General features: G+C 36.9%; 1 pseudogene; it reads left to right on the forward strand.

Moving 5' to 3' along the window:
- The first annotated feature begins 512 nt into the window (after window positions 1–512).
- LOC120247503 lies at window positions 513–18,173 on the forward strand (annotated as a pseudogene).
- Window positions 18,174–18,750: the final 577 nt, after the last annotated feature.

Below are 18,750 nucleotides of genomic sequence, written 5' to 3' on the forward strand. Positions count from 1 at the left end.
GCAGATAGGGCAAATAAGATGTAGTCTGAGAGTGGACCATTGGATTCAACAATGGGATGATTCCTAATGATGCTGACTGGAGCAGCTTGTGGTAGAATCTTGAGGTTAAAGATAATGGGAATAAAGACATTGAAAACTGTGGCCATAAATAAAAGAGTCTTCCTAAAAAGGGAAGGAAAGAAATGAGTTGGTAACTAGAGAGAGAATTGGGGTCCAGAGAGGTTTTGTTTCACTATATGAGAAATGATAGTTTAATATGGGAGAAATTCTACTGAAAATGATCCAGTTGAGAAAAGAAGTTTTTGAGGCTTGGGAAAGGACTTACTTCTAGATCATTGCTCATTAAGCAGTGAGAGGGATTTAGAAAATAAGAAAAGATACTGACTCTAGCTGAGAACAGGGCAGATAATTCATAGAACTGAGAGGAAAGATAAAGAATGATGGAGCCAGACCCAGGTGTGTAGTTTGTGGGAATTTATGGAAGTTCTCTCCAGATTACTTCCCTTTTTGCAATGAAAGATGCAGCAAATTGCCAGCTGAGAGTGAAGAGGCGGAAACAGTTTTTGGTAAAGTTTGAAGAGAAGAAAAATGAAAGAATCATCTGGTCTCCTGGGTAATACAGAATGAACACTGCTGGGCAGCCCTGAGTCTACTATACGTTAGTGATCATGCATATTGTGAGACTAGCCAACAGGGATATATGTTTTTCTCCACCTCTGTCCAGATGTGTGGGTCCAGAAAAAAGTAGACAGAGGGCTGTATTTAACCATGCTTATGGTTTAGTTAGATGATGACAAAAATTGAGAAGGGGGCAAAGAAATGAAAGGTGTTCGCATTTATAACAACTAACCAAGAATTTAAGCTGAGTAAGAAAGAAAGTGAATATTAGAGGGACATACATGTGCCGAATTAAAGGTGGCTACAGATTCTTCACTACTCTGTCTTTTGAGCGGTGGAATTTACCCCTTCCCTCTACCATAGGAAACCTGAGCCTACATGAGGGGTAGAAGTATAATCCTAGGAACCCTGACAGCCCCAGGTAAACTTCCAACTTGTAGTGAGCAACTACTGACTTTGGATATCCAACCCGGTTGAGTGGGGAACATGGCCCTGGTCTTCCTACATCTGCAACTGTATCCAAGACCACAGGTGAGAACTGCTGAGCCGAGCAAAGTCCAACTAAAGAATTAGGAGAGACAGTAAAATTTTGTTTTAGGCCAAAAAATTAGGTATAGGGAGAAGGCAGAAGGATCAGTGAACTGTTTATCCCTGTGAGGGTGGAAGTACTAGAGGTGTAAAAAAAAAAAAAAAAAATTGAAAGATGATGGCCAGTAGTTAAATATATGAAATTGAGATTATAGAGGGTTTCAGTTATTGGAAATAACAAGGTCTGGAGCAGCGCCAACCATAGAGATTAATACTAGTCACACATGAAATTTAAAATATTTTAGTGGCCACATTTTAAATAGTAAAAAGAAGAGACACCCAGGTGGCTCAGTCGGTTGAGTGTCTGACTCTTGGTCTCAGTTCAGGTCATGATCTCATGGTTCATGAGTTCAAGTCCTGCATAGGTGGCCAGCACAGAGCCGGCTTGGGATTCTCTCTTTCTCCCTTTCCTCTGTCCCTTTCCACCTCTCTGTCTCTAAATAAATAAACTTTTTTTTTTTTTTTTAAGTAAAAAAGAGGTGCCTGGGTGGATCAGTTGGTTGAGCATCTGACTTTGGCTCAGGTCATGATCTCACTGTTCATGAGTCTGAGCCCTGCTTTGGGCTCTGTGCTGACAGCTCAGAACCTGGAGCCTGCTTCAGATTCTGTGTCTCTCTCTCTGCCCCTCTCCCACTCGCACTCTGTCTCTCTCTCTCTCAAACACAAATAAACATCAAAAAAATTTTTAACAAAAAAATAAAAAATAAAGTAAAAAAAGTGAAAATAATTTTAATATAATTAATTTAATTTAATATAGTTAATTTAATATAACATAATTAATTTAATATATCAAAGCTATTACCATTTGATATGTAGTCAAAATGTAAGAGTTATTTATGAGATAGTTGATTCTTTTTTAATACCACATTGTCTTTGAAATATGGTACGTATTTACCCTTATAACACATTTTAATTTGGACTAGCCACATTTCTAGTGTTTAATGGCCACATGTGGCTATATTGGTTACTATGTTGGACAGTGCAGATCTAGAATAAGACCTTGCAGATGAAGTAGGGTGGAAGCCAAAATGCTTAAAAGAGATGCTATTAAACAACTGAAAAGCCAGGGAAATGGATTGGATAAGCCAACAATTTTTTAAAAAGTAACTTTGGCAAGAATGGGATATAAATATCCTATTAAGAGTAGCAAGAATGAAAAATAGGGAATTAACTTAATAAAAATATATAAAATAAAAATACAGAATAAAATATATTAAAATATACTTAAAATTAAAAGTAGATTTTTTTAGGAAATTGAAAAAGCTATATTTATGAATAAGAAGCATAAGTATTATTAAACATGTTTTCTTCATGAAATATTTGTCATTTTCTTTTCATTCCAATAAAAATGTCATTTTGGTAGAGTTTTAACATTAATTCTAATAAGTACACAAAATTGGCAAAAAAGTTTTGGGACAGCATGTGACGAGAGTAATTTGCTTTAGCAGATATAAATTATGCCATATAAGTAAGGTAATTAAGTCGGCTGATACTAGTACAGTAATAAAAGGTCAACAAAATAGAATAGAATACAAAAATAGACCATTCACGTATGAGGATTTATAATGTATGTAGGGGAGGAAAGGAACATGAACAACAGCAAAAGACCCTCTTCCTCTACCCTCTTACATTCAGTAACTAGGGCACATATATTAAACTGATAAAAAACAGATTAAGAGGAGGAAAAGTGTACAGATTTCATTTGATGTTAATATTTGAATTAATACATTTTTGAGGGTCTTCATAAAAATGAAGACCCAAGAGCGCCTGGGTGGCTCAGTCGGTTGAGCGTCCGACTTCGGCTCAGGTCATGATCTCGGGGTTCATGGGTTCGAGCCCCGCATCGGGCTCTGTGCTGACAGCTAGCTCAGAGCCTGGAGCCTGTTTCAGATTCTGTGCCTCCCTCTCTCTCTGATCCTCCCCTGCTCATGCTGTCTCTATCTCTCTCAAAAATAAATAAAATATTAAAAAAAAAAAATGAAGACCCAAAAAGCCTTATGGACCATTTTATAAAAGGTGATAAATTTGAGGAAAGATAAAGGAAATGGGGTTTGGCCTTCTAGGGATGGAAAATTACAGGAAGTGCACTTCACAGATACAGTGTCTTTTTTTTTTTTACAAATGGAGGGTTTGTTGTAACCGTGCATTGAGCATGTCTATTGGTGCCATTTTCCAACAGCGCCTATACACTTTGCGTCTCTGTATCACAATAATTCTCACAATATTTCAAACATTTATATTATTATATAATTATATATATATTATATTTGTTATGGTGACCTGTGATCTTTAATGTTACTATTGTTTTAGGACACCATGAACCACACCCGTGTAAGATAGCAAAACCCAGTTGATAAAGGTTGTGTGTATTCTGACTGTTTCACAGACAGGCCATTGACGGGCTGTTCCCCCATCTCTCACCTTCTCAAGCCTCCCTATTCCCTGAGACAAACCAATATTGAAATTAGTCCAGTTAAAAACAATACAATGGTTTCTATGTGTTCAAGTGAAAGGAAGAATCACATGTCCCTCACTTAAATCCAAAGCTAGAAATGATTAAACTTAGTGAAAAAGGCATGCTAGAAGCTGAGATGTGCCAAAAGCTAGGCCTCTTGTGCCAAACAGCCGAGTTGTAAATACAGAGGAAAAGTTCTTAATGGAAATTAAAAGTGCTATTCCAGTGAATACACTAAGGATAAGAGAGCAAAACAGCCTTATTGCTGATGTGGAGAAAGTCTGAGTGGTATAGATGATCAAACCAGTCACATTTCCTTAAACCAAACCAATAGCCTTTATCTACATGAAACATGACAAACAAACACACATCTTAACATAGATGCAGTAACTAAGAAATGTTAACAGAGCTGCAAGAGAAAGCCATGGTCACCACTAGCAATACTGAGAGTGGATTCAACCAGCAGAGTCCAGTAAATGGGGACAGCAGACAAACTGGGGAAAGGGATGCCATACCTCTGGGAAATTGCAGAGTGAGCTAAAAGCTAGAGTCTGGACCTCCAGGTGGAAACATCTGTCAGTTCAAGCTGACTTACCACTCCCTGGGCTGGAAAGCCCATTAGATCAGGAGCTCAAGGCAAAAGGGGCAGATCTCAGAACCAAAAGAGAATCTACCCACAGCCTTGGGCAATAGCAAGAAAGACAGTGAACTGAAAGGGTGCACAGGGTACGATGCCTGTGCTTCTCATGTCCTGGAAGCCATCAGAAGTCTCCGTCAGTCCCACTATTACTACTAAATCTATTAAACAACAGAAATTCAACTGAGTAAATTTAAGGATCAAATTGGCTTCATTCACGAATTGGGCGGCATCCTGTCTAGTGATAGCAAAAAGCTCTACCCAGCTGTAGAAGAGGAAAGGTGTTTAAAGATGGAAAGGGGGTGGGAAAAGAATGCATTGTTTCAGGCAAAGTCACCTTCCTTCCAAAGGGGTTTCTAAGGGGCGGGTTATTTCACTAGCACTGATCGCATAATTCCACGTGCACCCATTAAAGGTTACATTGCTGTGGGTTTGAAATTGCAGTTAGGCTGGGCATTATATCTTAATTTGCTGACATGGGGTTTAGCAAAAGTGACTCTATTTTTAACCTGCTGTCTCCTTTTTAACATGTGGTATTCTTAAACTGTTGAATATTTGTTTAAGCACTAATACTGTAAACAGTACTATTCAAGACACTGATAAAGGAAAGACAATTTTTGTCCTCAGAAATTGCATCTATCTTGAGAAACAGGAGGAAAAGAGGAAAAAGATCATGCAATGGCTTTGGTTAGGAGTGTCATAAAACAGAATTGTCAAAACTTTCTATGGTCTCGGGGCGCCTGGGTGGCTTAGTCGGTTAAGCGTCCGACTTTCGCTTAGGTCATGATCTCGCGGTTCGTGGGTTCGAGCCCCGCGTCGGGCTCTGTGCTGACCGCCAGCTCAGAGCCTGGAGCCTGTTTCAGAGTCTGTGTCTCCCTCTCTCTCTGACCCTCCCCTGCTCACGCTGTCTCTCTCTGTCTCTCTCCTAGAAATGAATAAAAATATTAAAAAAAAAAAAAACTTTCTATGGTCTCACTCCCCCTTCTATGCAATGGGAATATTGTGAATATAATGCCATACACAATACATGTAAAAACTCATTCCTTGCATGCCCTCCACAGCCCACAAATATGTTCATTCCCTAACCATCCCCCTGTCAATACCATCATACAAATGACCATTTTGGATTTACAGACCATCTCTCTGCTTTAAAGACACATATCTTCTTCAGCAATTGTGACTTGTTTTTCTAAACTACTAGTCTTACCAAAAACTGAAAAGATGATCATGCATCTGGTTGCAGGGCACTCAACCCAAATTAAAGGTACTTAATAAATACTTATAGTACATGTTTTATGATATTTATCAATATTAAAACAGGGTTGGTCTCTCCAAATTAGGAAATGTACTCTTAGATAAAACAAAACAAAAATTAAGTCTAAGTCAAAATGTGTTTCAGCTGTTGAGCTGTCTGTGCACGTACATCTGTGACCCTTGGTTGTGTATCTTATAAAACTCTAAGACATCTTCCTACTCTGTAGTTGTTCAGCTTCTAACCACTGATGTAGCATCATGCTTAAACATTTAGATTCTAGTTTGAGAATGTGTATGCACTTTGCCGGTTGTTTTATTTACAGTATTGATTTCAGGATATAAAAATTTCAGGCTATCCAAAGCTTCTACCATCTAGGAAAAGACTCGCTTGGCCATCAATCTCATAATTACTACAAAAAGCTATGGCAAGTCTCTGCCGTTGATTGCTTGATAAGGTAGAGCTAATTAGAAAATAAGATTCAAAAGCTTCTAGCCAAACTCACCTCCCAAGTCAAAACTCAGCCCAGTGTAAATGCAGTAAAACAGGATTTGCATTGAGCTGAAAGTAGTGACCAAAGGCCGGCAAAGGGGGGGGGGGGTAGGAAATGCACTAGTCAGCTAATGTGGACCTCTTTTTTTTTTTTTTTTATAAAAAGTCTGCTACTAGATTATTCAATGTCACAGGCTCTCTACTGTATTTTTGTCAGACATAGGCCCAAGTGAAACCAATATCTAATTTTATCATTATACCTTATAAAAGGAAACTCGATACCTCTTTTCTTTTTCCTTTCTTTTTTTTTTTTTTTTTTTTTACCCGGGGAACTCTTGATTGCAAAGCTCCATTATTTGGTGAGGGGTAGTTTTAGAAGGCAAAGAGTTAAAGACATCACTTTAAATGACAAAAGCTAAACACTTTACCCTACTTTCAGTCTCTCATCTATTCATCCTTTTCATTGTGAATGATTTCAGCTTTCTAAGCTCTTCAACTACCTGCCCCTAATTTGTATTCCTAGGGAGAGGCCTGGCTGGTTATTTTGCATTTGTGTGCTAATGTTGATGAGCTTCCTTGTCTGGGGGAGGGGAGAGGAGGAAACCATGGAGCTGGATGGGGGTGGAAGTGAAGGTGCTGGCTTTGCCCAGAGTCAAGCTGAATTTTAACCTTGAATGCCTCTTATACAGAGCTTCTAACAAATTCTTTCTGATTTTGAGAAATAGCATATCCTGTTAAATTCCTGTGTATACACACATTCAAACCTAATGTTAGCCTAATATGAAGTGTGGATTTAGAAAAATTATTTAGTCATTACAATAATAACTAAAGGATAATAATGTGCAAGACCTTGCAAGCATATAAATGCTTCAGGAGAACTTTTAGAAGTCCTGAAAAGAGATAGATTTACTGGTTTTGGTGGGAAAAAAAGGAAAGAAGGAAAATGGTAAATATTTTATCAAAAGCAAAGGAGAACATCTTTTCTGCATTATTAATAGAATACGGAAAATGAAATGCTCACAGATTAAAATACTCATATCAGACCTCTTCGTAGTTTACAAATATTATTATGCCCTAATCTATTTCAACCCACTGTTTTATTCTGTTTCTGAGGGCACATCAGTCAGACTAAATGAATTAAATACTTCTCATCTGCTATTTGTAAAGCAAAATAACAGTGTACTCTCATACTTATAATGGAGTAAACAGCAGTGCAAAGCAGACAGCTCCATAATGAATAATTAGTACATGTATTCTAGCTTTTAATTAACTAAAGGAGATGCCAACTCACCCACTAGAAGGTGTATTTGTGATCCACTATGGAGGTGCACTTACACACCAGCAAATTAGGGGACAGCTTCATCTTTCTACCAGCTTTGCCCAAATTCAGAATTCTAATAAAGACATAGAGTATCACTGCTATTGCTGAATCAGTATTGTTAGAAGTTGTTGTGTGCCCTTTTTGAAAAAGAGAGTGAATTATATAATTTAACATTTAAAAAAATGTAAGATGTAATCCTGACAATGTTTTGTAAGTATAAAAGAATCTTGAAAAAAAAGCCATTAATTCAGGATGTTGCAAATTAGTGAAAAGAATTCTGAAGTAAAAGACAGAAACGGAAGATCAATGTCCAAACTGTGTATCTACTACAGGGTCCTTAAATAATCGTTTGACACACGTCCTTGAACTCTCTGTCTCAGTGCTTTTATTTCTCAAATTAGGCTAACTGTAAAAGGCAGAATGATAAAAATGTTTTTTTTAAAAGATTTGAATAGCTTTAAAAACATCACAAAGGAGATTATCATCTTTCTTCTTATAGTGCAAATAGTTATTGGTTGATTTACTCTCATTTCCTCTGCAGTTTTACTAATTTAACATAGTAATATTTGCCCTCCCGTGCTGTGTTTATTTTCATCCTGGGAACATGCTTAATGGACTCATCTTGTAATACCAGTGAGTTATACACAACAAAATACAGGAATTCACAACAAATGAAAACAAATAATGCTTAGGCGTAAAGTCTCTGGTTAACCTGACAAATGTAGTCATCAAAAATACAAGAAAGAAATGTGCATTGGGGAACCTAGGTGGCTGAGTTAGTTAAGCAAGCATCTAACTCAGGATTTCAGCTCAGGTCATGATCTCACAGTTCGTGCTGAAAGCATGGAGCCTGATTGGGATTCTCTCTCTGTCCCTCTCTCTCTGCTTCTCCTCAGCTCTCTCTCATTCTCTCACAAAATAAATAAATGAACGTTTTTTTTTTAAAAAAGGAAAAAAATGTGCATCTTATCTGATCATCCCAGCGTGCCCTCGGATCACAGTCTAGGCAATACTTTGAAATGGATTTTCCCTGTCAGATCAAGCCAAGTATCTGGCATTTTGTCTTTTCCTCCACTGAATGAACTAAAAACTGGCCATTCTATGCATTTATTATTTATTCAGTATTTTTTTGTTAACACATTTTGTGCCAGGTACTGTCAGGAAGATCTAGACATTTATGGCATTGCACACAGTGGAGGAGGCACATATGTAATGCTAGGAGAGCAAGTAATAAGCAAACCTGCAGGTGTGTGCACTTAGCACGGTTTGCCCCATTTGAAGTGCTTTCATGAAAATGAGCTATTTCACTTTCCTGACACCTCTCTTGGTCAGTACTGAAACAACACAGCAAAGTCTGTTCCCGTGTACCTCTAGAGCCTCATCCTCAAGAGAATACAGCTATCAGAGAGTGTCTATGGTAAATATTGTGGGTCCTCGAACTATATGTTGAAGTGACTGTCCTTTAACAAGGAGAAAAATACTTATGTGAATATTTTAAATTACAATTTGAGGTATCTTAATAAAAAGAACAACCATGTTCATAAAAATAACAAATACAACATTCCCCTCTTCCTAGACCCAGTGGGATCCCTGCTTCCTATAAAATCAATCCCCAATCCCTTTGCACTGGTGAGGCTTACCAGCCTCATCCACCTGTACCCCAGACTCATCTCCTGAACCTCCTGGAAGTTCAAGAACTGTTCTCATTCATAATCTCTTTTCTTTCAGGACCTGTGACTTTGAACAGGTACTTTTCCTCACCGAAAATGCAGCTCCTAGGATTTTTCCCTCCATCACATCACTTCTGTGATGCTTTCCCTAACCCCCTTGCCCTAGTTTGGTATGGTTTCCTCATACTGCCAACACGACTCTATCAGAGAACTAATTTATAGTATTGCCAGTACTTGCTTGTGTCAGATTAAACCCCAAAATCATGTCTGGTCCATGTCCGGGTTCCAGGCACAGATTCTAAGCCTCTTAGAATTTTTTGAGGTACCTGGATGGCTCAGTGGAGTTAAGCGTTCAACTCTTGATTTCAGCTCAGGTCATGATCTCACAAGATGTCTTTACATTTACGTATATCCTCTTTCATTTCTTTCAGTAATGTTTTATAGTTTTCAGTATACTAATCTATCTATCTATCATCTTTAAAGAGAGAGAGAGAGAGCACGAGGGAGCGGCAGAGGGGAGGGTAAGAGAGAGAGAGAGTGTGTGTGTGAGAATCTCAAGTAGCTCCACACTCAGCACAAAGCCCAACACGGGGCTGGATCCTATGACTCTGGGATCATGACCTGAGCCAAAATCAAGAATCAGACACAACTGACTGAACCACCCAGGTGCCCCTCAGTGTACTAATCTTGATCCTTTTGGTTAAATTTATTCGAGTGTTTTATTCCTTTTTTGATGATATTGTATATGAAATGTTTCTAAATTTTTCTTTTTGAATTCTTCACTGCTATTGTATAGAAATGCATTTGATGTTGTATTCTCTAACTTTGCTGAATTTATTAGCTTTCATTTTTGTGTGTGTATAGATTCTTTGGATTTTTTATGTATAAGATTAAGTCATCTACATATAAAAATAGTTTCACTTCCTTTCCAATTTGTGTGCCTTTCATTTTTCTTGTCTAATTTTCTTGTCTATTTTTCTTGTCTAATTGCTCTGGTAGGTGTGTACTTTTAAGAATAATTGTTGTAACTTCTTGATGGATTGCATCTTTTATCAGTATATAACGTCATTCTTTGTCTCTTAATCTTTTATTTTTTAAGTACTCTCCACACACAACACAGGGCTTGAACTTACAATCCCAAAGGTCGACAGCTGCATGCTATACCAACTGAGAGAGTCAAGTGTCCCATTTTTCTCTTAATCTTTTTTTGATTTAAAGTTTGTTTTGCCTGTTAATAATATAGCCACGCTTTTTCTGTTTTGGTTACTATATGTATGAAATATTATTCTCCATTCATTTCCTATTTTAAATATATTTTTTATATTTAAAAAATTTTAACATAAGCTCTATGCCCAAAGTGGGATTTGAACGATTGACCTTGAGATCAAGAGTCCCATGCTCCATTGACTGAGCCAGTCAGGCATCCCTCCATTCTTTTACTTTGTCCTTCTTTGTGTTTTTGCATCTGAATCTCTTATAAATAGAAAAATCTTTTTTTAAAGTCCATTCTGCCAATTTCTATCTTTTATTTTGAGAGTTTAATCTATGTATGTCTAAAGTAATTGCTAATAGGGAAAGACTTATTTCTACCATTCAGTTCTTCACTTTCTGTATGTCTTATATATTTTTTATTCACTTCTATCAATGACTCTTTTGTGGTTAATTTTTTGTAATGTATCATTTTGATTGTTTTCCTTTGTTTTCTGCTTTGTTGTTTTTGCTGTTATTTTCTTAGTGATTACCTTGGAATTTAAAATTAACATTTTAAATTTATAACAATCTATTTTGACTAATACCAACTTAGTTTCAATAGTATGCAACACTCTGAACTTGTGTCTCTGCCCAACCTCCTTACATTATTATTATAACAGATTGCATGTTACGATGTTGTGTGGCTGTTAACATACTTTTCTAATCACTGTTTTACACATTTGCATAAAAGAAAAAAGAGGAGTCACCAATCAAAAGTAAAACCATATAGGCTTTTTATATTTACCCATCTAGTTATCTTTATCACTGTTCTGTATTTTTGTCACATGACTTCCAGTAATTGTCTGCTATCCTTTTATTTCAGCCTGGAGGACTCACTTTAGCACTTCTTTTAGGACATAACAAAATTTCTTAATTTTTTTATCTGAAAATATCTTAATTCCTCCTTTATTTTTGAAGATATAGAATTCTTGGTTAACAGTTTATTTTCTTTCAGTGCTTTAAATATGTCATTCCACTCCCTCATGTCCTCCATGATTACTGATAGGGAATCTGCTGCCAATTTTATTTATGCTCCCTTGTACATGATGAGTCTCTTCTCTCTTGATGTTTTCAAGATTCTCTCTTTGTCTTTTGGCTATAGTTGATGCTTTAATGTGGATCTCTTTTGAGTTGAATTCTGTTTGTAGTTCAGTTTTTTGAATGCATAGATTAATGTCTTTCATCACACTTGAGAAATGTCAGTCTTTATTTCTTCAAGTATTTTCCCCCTTTTCTCTCTTTTCTCTTTCTGAGACTTCCATGATGCATATGTTGGCATATTTAACTCTGTCCTACAGGCTTTGTTCATTTTTCTTTATTCTTTTTTCTTTCTGACTTCTCAGACTGAGTAATTTCAATTTCCTTGTCTCCAAGTTCACTGATTCTTCTGCTTCTTCAAATCTACTGTTAAAATCCCTCTAGCAGATTTTTTATTTCAGCTATTTTACTTTTTGCTCCAGAATATCTATTTGGTTTCTTATAATTTCTATTTGTTGACATTCTCCATTTGTTTATATATTGTTTTCCTGATTTCCTTTATTTTTAAAAATATTTATTTATTTATTTTGAGAGCAAGAGGAAGAGAGAGATAGAACATGAGCAATGGAGGGACAGAAAGAAAGGGAGAGAAAGAAACCAAGCATGCTCCATGCTGTCAGCACAGAGCCAGCCATAGGGCTCAATCCCATGAACTATGAGTTCATGACCTAAGCTGAAACCAAGAGTCATTCAGATGCTTAACCAACTGAGCCACCCAAGTGCCCCTTCCTGATTTCCTTTAGTTCTTTGTCCATAGTTTCCTTTAATTGAATTAAGCATATTTAAAACAGTTAACTAGTCTTTGACTATTAATTCTAATATCTGAGCTTCCTCAAGGATAGTTTCTGTTAAATCATACTATTACTATTATTGTTATTGTTACTGTTATTATTATTACTATGAATGAGCCATGTTTTCTTATTTCTATGTATGCACTGTAATTTTTTGTTGAGGACTGGACACATTGAATATTATAATGCAGTAAGTCTGGAAATCAGATTCACTTCCACCTCAGAGATTACTTTTGTTCTTTGTCGAGGGTTTCAGTTATCCATTTGTACAATGATTTTTTCTATTTTTGCAAGGTTTGTATTCCTTGCTATATGTGACCACAAAACATTCTATACCATTATTTCTGCAGGTCAGCCTATGACCTATTTTCTTAAATACTTGAATTATATACACACACACATAATTATATCTATATCTATCTATATCCATATCCATATCCATATCTATATCCATATCCATATCCATATCCATATCTATCTGTATAAATGGTGTCTAAATACTCCAGCAGAATCAGTTGCCAGGTACTTCCCTGCCATCTGAGAGAGACAAAACAAAGGTAATGTCTGCACTTGTCCCTTTGGTAACTACCAGATCTTCCAAAACACAATCCTAAATATGTGAAAGATAATGCCCTTCAAGCACACCTTAGATTTAACCAGTTGCTCTAGTAAGAGTTGTCATCCCTGTGTCCAAGAGGAGGCTGAGAATTGGTAGATGATAGCTGGTTTGCACAGGTCACTCTCTACCAAAGTTCAACAGCCTTTTCCTTTATCAAGTACTCCTCTATTAAAAATGTCTAATAATGTTCCCAAATTCCAAAATAAGTGATCCTGATGGGTTTTTTTTCTCCAGTTTAATTTTTCTTTTGGTAAAAGGATTGACTTTTGGAGCTTCCTGGTTTGCTATTTTTCGTAACACCACTCAATGTATAGCACCTTAAGTGTGCATTTTACCTTAATCTAAGCAGACCTCTTTTAATAGGTATACACTGTGTGCATCTGTGTGTTTTTTTTAATTTAAAAAAGTGTTTATTTATTTTTGAGAGAGACAACTGGGGAAGGGCAGAAAGAGAGGGAGACAGAGGATCTGAAATGGTCTCTGCTGATAGCAGACAGCCAGATGTGAGGCCCAAACTCACAGACCAGGAGATCATTACCTGACCCAGAGGCTTAACCAACTGAGCCACCTACACATTCCTGTGTATGTTTCTGTGTGTGTATTTCCCCAATCTCTTAACTTTTAAATTTCTAATTATTTAAAAAATTTCAATTATGTCAATTATTAAAAAAATTTTTTTTGAGAGAGAGAGAGCATGCATGTGCAGCAGTGGGGGAGAGGGGGAGGGGCAGAGGAGAGAACCTTAAGCAGGCCCACATTCAGTGTGGAGCCTGACTCGGACTTGATCATACAACCATCTAATACTTTTTTTAAAACAGACTTTACTTTTAAGTAATCTCTACACTCAACATGAGGTTCCAACTCACAACTCCGAGATCACGAGTTGCATGTTCTACCAACTGATCCAGTCAGGTGTCCCTCTAACACTTTTTATAGACCAATTCACCTGAGAATCTTCAACACTAAGTTTTAGTAAAATTTACATAAATTCTTCCCTTAAACTCTAAGTGTTATTAAGTTTCCTAATGATTATTGAAAGAGGTATTTTAACTGGATGGTATAGATATACTTCCCTTTATAACTCTTCATAAATAGAAACAACAGGCTTTGTCATCATTTTAATTTGGTTATACTGTGGTTTGAATCAGTCAAAATGTTAATGCAGTTAAAATATATGTCAGTCTTCCTACTCAAGCAGACTAAAAGGTTTTCTGTTTAGCACTCATTAACTATGCAAATCTTATCAGATATCTGAGGGAATTTTGTAGTGAGTACTAGATTTATTGAATTCTAGATAGCTATAAACAGATTAATTTTCTTTAGAACTGTATATGTGTGTTGAAAGCATATAACAGATTTTGATAGATTGGGAGCTAGAATTAGCAAATCTTTATTCAGCATTGTAGGTGTGTACTATGTATCAGTACTGTCTGTTAAAGCCAAAATATGACAATGTTTGGCTTATTGTGCCATCAGACCTTGGGGAGATGATCTTATATGCTCAAATGTGTGATGTGGGAGGAACAGAAGAAGATATGAGGGAAAACTTTCTGTCTTTTAATCACAAACAGTGTTGAGCTCAGGTGTTTTAGTAAATGAGAAAGAAGTGAGTTTGAAATTATAATGACTCAATGTCACCCAAGGAATTTGAGAACTCTTGTCCCTCATAGCAGCATGTGATGGAGGACAAATCAGTATATATATATATATACACACATGTAAACCAACAGTTTGGTTATAAAATTCTCATTATTTGTTTGTACTATGCCAAGGGTTGAAAGAAGTTTCATTTATAGCTCCTGCTGTTCACTCATTTACTCAATTATTCAATCATTCATTAAAAATTTATTAATAGCCTATTGTGTTTCAGGCATTAGGGGTAAAAAGATGAATACAATATGGTCCTTGAAACTTCTAAATTACTTGGGAGCACAAATGAAACAACTAGCTAATATGATATTATTGGAAGCTGACTTAGAAGTGGTGCCTTTTTATGTATGAGCAGAGTTTAGTACCAAAGAATCTATCCTTTACGTAGGCAGAGCCTGAGCTATTTATAAGACACAAAAAGGGGTCAATTCTTCATCATTTTCTTGAAAAAATAAAATGAAATCTGTCTTGCTCATTAAGCCTAAATTTACCTGATGCCTTAAAGAAGCTAGTCAAAGAGAAAGGTCTCGTGTCCTGGAAAAGAGAGGTAACTGAGCAGGACGGAATCACTAAGAATAAACTTCTCCAACTTGGTTTATTTTGATTAGGGTATCTCTAAGATCAGGAGAGAATGAATTACTTAATCCTCTGTCTTTTCCTGGGCAGCTAGATTCAGTAGCAGGTATTAATCATCATGCCAGGTGCAAATACTTACAAATGAAATTATTCTTCTTCTCCTTGTTCATATGAGTGCATAAGAACCAGGGTCTAGTGTGAAGACGATTTCCCAAAGGAGAAAGGCCTGATGAGGATGTGGGAAACCAAGCAGGATGGGAATGGTGCTCACCCGTGTGGTGTCCTGGTATCTGTTTCACTGCCCACGAAGGGTATTCATGTTGGGCTGGCCAGCCTGTTTAGTCCAAGTGGGATGATAATAGCAAGTATATGGTGATAGCTGTTGGAGTAGGAGGAGGGTGTCAGCTTGGTATAAGATGTAGAGTCCGAGCAAAGTGATGAAATTTTCCATATGGAGCAAAGCCCTGATGGGGTTTTAGAGCTGAAGCAGATGAGGAGGGGTTCTACATGTGGGAGAGGGCCATTATACCCTGATAAAAGTGAGGGGTAATTGTGGTGATGGGATTTTTGTCCCATACTGTGTGATGGATCAAATATATAAAAATATAGATAAAGTGAGATAGGTTTCTATTTTCTGACAAGGAAGTTACAAATAAGGAAAGGGGGAAATTACAATTAACCCCTTTGATGTTGGATTGAAATAGGAAGTATTGGTGTGGACTCATTGGTTTCAATGTACAAAGATATACATTAAATATATCTTTATATATATCTTTTTAAATATATATAAAATATATATTTTATACAGAAATAAAATAGATGTTAATGTGTATGTATATACATACATACATACATTCCCTAGTTCTGTGAAAGGACCTCAGGATAATATCTCACTAGCAACGAATACTTCAGCACACAAATCTGGGCTTCTAAATATCATTCTTTACAACAAGGGAACCAAAGAACCTTGAAGGAATAGCTGATTCTAGGAACTTTTTAAAGAAAGCAATTGTACCAGAAGGTAAGGAAATGATTTAAATAAAAAGTTAATATGTCAGATGAATGGATACAGAAGCCACCCTACATGACCTCCCATTGGCCAAAATAAAGATAAATGTAATAATGATAGTAATGGATTATTAGTCACTGAATAAGGTAGAAATCTATGAGATGATACTGATGTGAATGAATAAATTGAAAGTTTAATTAGGAATAGGATACTTTATACCTTCAAATAACCTCCCTCACAAAATAATTGTAAAGGAACAAAAATAACTTTATAGCATGAAAATCTGTCAAATATCAACCTGATCAAGAGATTAAAATGGAGGCATCTGGGTGGCTCAGTTGGTTGAGTGTCGAATTTTGGCTCAGGTCATGATCTCAGGGTTCTTGAGTTTAAGACCCATGCCCAGCTCACTGCTGTCAGAACAGAGCCTGCTTCAGATCCTCTGTCCCCCCTCTCTATCCACCCTTCCCCACTCATGCTCCCTTTCTCTCAAAAATAAATAGTTTTTAAAAAGAAAGAGATTAAAGTGAACATCATTGTATGCCACTAGATAAGATACAATGAGAACTCAGAATTACTTTATGATATCCCTTTGAATGTAATGAAGAGGAAAAAATAGCAAAACAGAAACTGAACGATATTCTGCAAAACAGGTGGCCTAGAATTTTAAAAATCTTGAAAATTAAGCAAAGACTGAGGAACCTTTCCAGATTGAAGATTAAGAAAACATGACACGTAAGTGAAATGCTTAATTCTGAACTCATAAAGGAGATTATTGGGTCAACTGGCAAATATTAAATGGGGTCTGAGGGTTAGATGGTGCTAATGTACCAAGGTTAACTTCTTAATGTTGATGACTGTAATGTGCTTATGTGAGAAAATGTCCTATTTGTAGGATATATACACTTAACATTTGGAGGTAATGGGATATCAGATCAGCTACTTATTCTCCAATGGTTCAAGAAAAAAGTTCTTTGTTCTGTACTTGCAACTTTTAAATATATTTGAAATTCAAAATAAAATCATATTTTACATTATTAAAAATAAGATCCAGAACTCTGGTGCTGAGTTGCCTTGTTTCATATTGCAACTTCAACCTTGTGAGCTTGGTTAAGTCCTGTAACCTCTCTGAGTTGCTATTGCTTCCTCTGTGAAAGGGGTATCATAGTAGTAACTTCTTAAAAGGGTTATTTTAAAATTTCAATGAAAGGGGCACCTAGGTGACTCAGTTGGTTAAGCATCCAACTCTTGATCCCAGCTTGGGTCATGATCTCACGGTTCATGAGTTCAAGTATTGGGCTCCGCACAGACAGTGCAGAGACTGCCTGTGATTCTCTCTCTGCCTCTCCCCTACTTGCATTAGCCTCTCTCTCTCTCTCTCTTAATATAGGCTTAAGCAAATTTTAAAGTAAAGTTTCAGTGTAAAAGGCCTTCATATAGATTGACACCAGCTGCCCCGGTTCATTCCAATAAAGAAGATCCTGCTACGCAGACAAATTTGGGATTTATCCAAGCATTTGTCGCTGCCATATCTGTTATCATTGTATCTGAGCTGGGTGATAAGACATTTCCCATAGCCACCATCATGGCCATGTGCTATAACTGTCTCACGGTGTTGGTTGGGGCTACGCTTGCCCTGGGCCTGATGACGTGCTTATCAGTGTTGTTCGGCTATGCCACCACTGTCATCCCCAGGGTGTATGCGTACTATGTTTCCACCGCATTAGTTGCCATTTTTGGCATTCGAATGCTTCGAGAAGGCTTAAAGATGAGTCCAGATGAAGGTCAAGAGGAACTGGAAGAAGTTCAAGCAGAATTAAAGAAAAAAGATGAAGAATTTCCGCGAACTGAACTCTTAAATGGGCCAGGAGATGTCGAAACGGGCAAAAGCACAACGATACCCGAGAAGAGATGGCTGCATTTCATCTCCCCCAACTTTGTCCAGGCTCTCACGCTGACGTTCTTAGCCGACTGGGGGGACCGCTCCCAGCTGACGACGATTGTGTTGGCAACTAGAGGACCCTTACGGCGTAACAGTGGGTGGGACAGTGGGTCACTGCTTATGCACTGGACTGGCAGTGATTGGAGGAAGAATGATAGCCCAGAAAATCTGTCAGAACTGTGACTATCATAGGAGGCATCGTATTTTTGGCGCTTGCATTTTCTTCACTGTTTATAAGTCCTGATTCAGGTTTTTAACAAGCCGTTTTTTAAAATTTGTATTTAGTTTAAGATAGGTAACTCTTGTCTTTATGTACATACTGTACATTATAACAAAGTGATGGAAAAGACTGTATTTTGTAGCATTGATTTGCGAGTTTGACCCATTTAATGAAAGGTTAGGTCTAAAAGAAATAATCATTGATTCTATTTGCAACATGGATTTTTAAAAGAAACCTGAAAAAAAAATTCTTAGGAATTATTTTTCTTGATTAGACATGGTTTTCCTGACTCATTTTTTAAAAATTGTTTTTAATTTTTTTTTTTTTCTTTTTGAAGGAGAGAGAGACAGAGTATGAGCAGAGGAGGGGAAGAGAGACAGGGAGACAAAAAATCTGAAGATGGCTCCAGGCTCTGAGCTGGTAGCACAGAGCTCCTGGCGGGGCTCAAACTCACAACCGTGAGATCATGACCTGAGCTGAAGTCCTAGGCTTAACCAACTGAGCCACCCAGGTGCCCCTTCCTTACTCATTTTTATGGAATAAAATGAAGGGTGCAATGTAGTCATGTGTAAATGTCTACAAATGAGAGTGCATGGAGAGTTCAATTTTTCATATTAAAGG

Source organism: Hyaena hyaena, unplaced genomic scaffold (genome assembly GCF_003009895.1).
Source record: "Hyaena hyaena isolate Hyena2069 unplaced genomic scaffold, ASM300989v1 scaffold_527, whole genome shotgun sequence".
In the NCBI taxonomy this organism is placed as follows: Eukaryota; Metazoa; Chordata; class Mammalia; order Carnivora; family Hyaenidae; genus Hyaena; species Hyaena hyaena.